Below are 4,069 nucleotides of genomic sequence, written 5' to 3'. Positions count from 1 at the left end.
GGACCACCAGGAAAGTCCCTTATCTTATACTCCTTTTTTTTTTTTTTTTTAGGAACTTAAGAAATATTTGTTGTGTGGATGAAAAATGTTGCCTACTGTAACTGCAAACAAACGATGCTGTGGCCATCCAGCCATCAGCCACTACCAGGCCCTGATGGTGAGCCCGGAATGAGCTCAGGATGGAGACAAAAGGGCTGCCATCCAACAAGCCCTCAGCCACTGCAGCCACCCCCAACAGTGCGCCCTGAGGGGTCTCAGGATGGAGAAGAACTAGATCCTGGCCTTAGATAGCCAAGGTGTGCATCAAAGGAATGATTTCAGTGAGCCCAGACTCTTGCATCTTCCTATACTTAGAAAAGCAAGAGCTAACTTAAAAAACTTGAGACACCTGGTGTTCTTTTATTAACAGTAATCTTTTATGTTCTGATTACCTGGCGTTTGTTGCAAAACTCCTGTATAACCTGGCTCCTCTCTTACCTTTATGGAGCTGTCCCTCAGAGCTTTATGGGAGGCTGTCTTCTGGGCTTAAGACCTCAGAAAATTCGCCAAATAAAACATAATGCTCAACTTTCAAGTTGTACATTTTTTTTTCATTCAACAGTTGAATGGCTTGAACAAATATTTGAAATATAAACAATACTCATAAAACTAAAAGTTACTTTGATTAAAATAACAGGTAGCTATATATATTTAGTCTAGGTATTTTGCAAGGTATTAATAAAAATAAAAAAACAGGGGCTTCCCTGGTGGCGCAGTGGTTGAGAGTCCGCCTGCCGATGCAGGGGACACGGGTTTGTGCCCCGGTCCGGGAAGATCCCACATGCCGCGGAGCGGCTGGGCCCGTGAGCCATGGCCGCTGAGCCTGCGCGTCCGGAGCCTGTGCTCCGCAACGGGAGAGGCCACAACAGTGAGAGGCCCGCGTACCGCAAAATAAATAAATAAACAAACAAACAAACAAACAAACAAAGAGTTGGTTTGGGGCCATGGACTGGGCGGCCTGAGTCCTAGCAGAGGGGGTGCCTCCTGCCCACAGGGAGCTCCCCCGCCCTCATGACGGCCTCTCTAGCTCAGCGGCCCAACACGGAAGCTCCTCCCTGAGCGCGCCAGGACCTCGGCCCCGCCCACTCCCCTGGTGCCGGCGCAAGGAGGCCACGTCGGCCATGGTGCCCTCCCAGGAGGGGCCCGCCACCGCGCGGGGGACAAGCGAGGCGCAGCCTGCAGGGCCCCCGCACCCACGGAGGTGGCCCCGCTGCCCGGCCCTGGACCCTCGGAGGGCCCCGAGGCGCCGGCGGCCGAGAACATGGAGGTAGAGCTGGCGGGCTGCTGGGCGCCCAATTCCCTGAGCCTCGTGAGGCCCCTGAGGGTGGCTCGGCGTCCAGAACGCCTGCGGGGTGCTCTTCACGTCCATGCTGAAGACCTTCGGGTCCAAGGAGTATGACAAGATGGTTCTCAAGACAGCGTGGGTAAGTTCTCTCTCCATGGGCATGATGCCCTTGTGCTGCCCATTAGCGTCTTCACGGACATGTTTGGTTGTCAGAAAACAGCCATGGTGGGTGCTGTTGGATTCGTGCCCCGTTCTTTTGTAAACTCCACGGAGCCTCTGTACCTTACCTAGAGAATCATGTTTGCCTGTGGCAGCTCCTTTGCCTGCCAGCCTTCATGGGTCATTTGGAGACACCATTTCAAGAAGCGCCTTGAACTGGTGAATGGCATTGTCACCGCTGGTAACAGTATCTTTACAATTTTGCTGCCTTTCCTTCTAAGGATTCTGACTGATAGCAGGGGCCTCTTTTACACACTAAAGGGTCCTCTGTATCTTCCTGTTTGTTCTCTTTCTGGCTGGTAAGATCTACCCGTTGCCTCCCATGCCAAAGATAAAGATGGTGGGGCCAAAGGAGGCAACAGATACTCCCTCTTTTCCAGGAGAAGGTTCAGTCCTCCCCCAATGTTTTTCAGTTTTGCCATCTTCAGTGTGACAGCCTATGCGGTGTGGACAGTTGGAATACCACTTTCACTTTTTGGATTCTTTGTGCGTTAGGTTCACTTGAGCCTGCTGTTCTCTGATGGGGTCACCTCAGGGGTGGAGTGCTACTTATTATCAGCCACTCTGGGCCAAGATTTGCCTTGTAAGTTTCCCCTCTGTTCCCTCAGAACTAGAACAGAGGCAGTGTTGGACCATTGCCCCCACTCTAGCATACTGCACAGCCACAGACAGGACTCTGGAGGAAATGGGCTAATGTGAATGAGAGGACATCACATAACCTTTTTTCCAGCTTCTACATCTCCTCCTTTGGTCTCTAGTACATTGTGAATATGAGAAAATTGAATTGCTTTTCACAACCTGTGACAAGTAGAACATATACATAGTTTTTTTTGTTTGTTTATTTTGGCTGTGCCAGGTCTTAGTTGCAGCACACGGGATCTTCGTTGGGAGATGTTTAGTTGCAGCATGTGGACTCTTAGTTGTGGTAGGTGAGCTTCTTAGTTGCAGCATGCATGTTGGATCTAGTTCCCTGACCAGGGATCGAACTCAGGCCCCCTGCATTGAGAGCCTGGAGTCTTACGCACTGAACCACCAGGGAAGTCCCCAGAACATATACATAGTTTTATGTTCAATTTTGTTTCCTACAATAAACATTAAGCATAGCAGAAGAAAACATGACAAATGTATAAATTTATAGCAAGAGTTATCTTGTATTTGATTAACAACATAAGTACTATTATAGGAAAAAGGAAAAAAGCAAATTGTTTGAATTTTAGAGTTACATATAAACTCTCTGAGGTCTCTGATGGATCATTAGTGTCCTGAAAAAACCATAAAGAGTTAGTGTATTGGAAATCTGTTCCTTCTCTCTTGTTTTTTTTTTCCCTTTCCAGCTATATCTGTAATGTTTTTCTTTCTTACATTTTTTTAAATTGAAGTATAGTTGATTTACAATATTGTATTAGTTTCAGGTGTACAACATAGTGATTCAATATTTTTATAAATTATATTCCATTTAAAGTTATCGTAGAATATTGGCTGTATTCCCTGTGCTATGCAGTTTATCATTGTCACCTATTTATTTAATACATAACAGTTTGTGCCTCTTGATGTCCTTCCCCCTGTCTTTCCCCTCTCCCTCCTCTCTCCCCACTGGTGACCACTGGTTAGTTCTCTATATCTTTCTCTCTTGTTAATGTGTAAATTTCACCAGTTTCTTTTTTTTTGTTTTATTTTGTTTTTAAAAGTCTCAGTTTTTGTTTGTTAAAATATAATATACTTTTGAATGATCTCAAAATTCAACTGTAGGGGGACATGCAAGATGGCGGAGGGGTAAGATGTGGAGATCACCTTCCTCCCCACAAATACATCAAAAAGCCATCTACATGTGGAACAACTCCTACAGAACACCTACTGAACACTAACATAAGACCTCAGACCTCCCAAAAGGCAAGAAAATCCCCACGTACCTGGGTAGGGAAAAGAAAAAAGGAAAAACACAGCCAAAAGAATAGGGATGGGACCTGCACCTCTGGGAGAGAGCTGTGAAGGAGGAAAAGTTTCCACACACTTGGAAACCCCTTCACTGGTGGAGACAGAGGGTGGGAGGGGGGAAGCTTTGGAGCTACAGAGGAGAGCGCAGCCACAGAGGTGCGGAGGGCAAAGCGGAGAGATTCCCGCACAGAGGATCGGTGCCGACCAGCACTCACCAGCCCGAGAGGCTTGTCTGCTCACCCGCCGGGGCGGGCGGGGCGGGGAGCTGAGGCTCGGGCTTCGGTCGGTCGGAGCGCAGGGAGAGGACTGAGGCTGGCGGCGTGAACACAGCCTGCAGGGGGTTAGTGTGCCACAGCTAGCTGGGAGGGAGTCTGGGAAAAGGGCTGGAGCTGCCAAAGAGGCAAGAGACTTTTTCTTGCCTTTTGTTTCCTGGTGTGCGAAAACAGAGGATTAAGAGCGCTGCTTAAAGGAGCTCCAGAGACGGGCACGAGCCGCGGCTATCAGCGCGGACCCCAGAGACGGGCATGAGACGCTAAGGCTGCTGCTGCCGCCACCAAGAAGCCTGTGTGTGAGCACAGGTCACTCTCCACA

At 48.6% G+C, this 4,069-nt stretch overlaps 1 pseudogene; it reads left to right on the top strand.

Annotated features, from left to right (window-relative positions):
- Positions 1-1,160: 1,160 nt before the first annotated feature.
- On the top strand, positions 1,161-2,064 carry LOC137224148 (monocarboxylate transporter 10 pseudogene; annotated as a pseudogene).
- The last annotated feature ends 2,005 nt before the right edge of the window (positions 2,065-4,069 follow it).

Source organism: Pseudorca crassidens, chromosome 4, assembly GCF_039906515.1.
Source record: "Pseudorca crassidens isolate mPseCra1 chromosome 4, mPseCra1.hap1, whole genome shotgun sequence".
NCBI classification, from domain to species: Eukaryota; Metazoa; Chordata; class Mammalia; order Artiodactyla; family Delphinidae; genus Pseudorca; species Pseudorca crassidens.
This window is presented reverse-complemented; position numbering and strand designations above follow the sequence as displayed.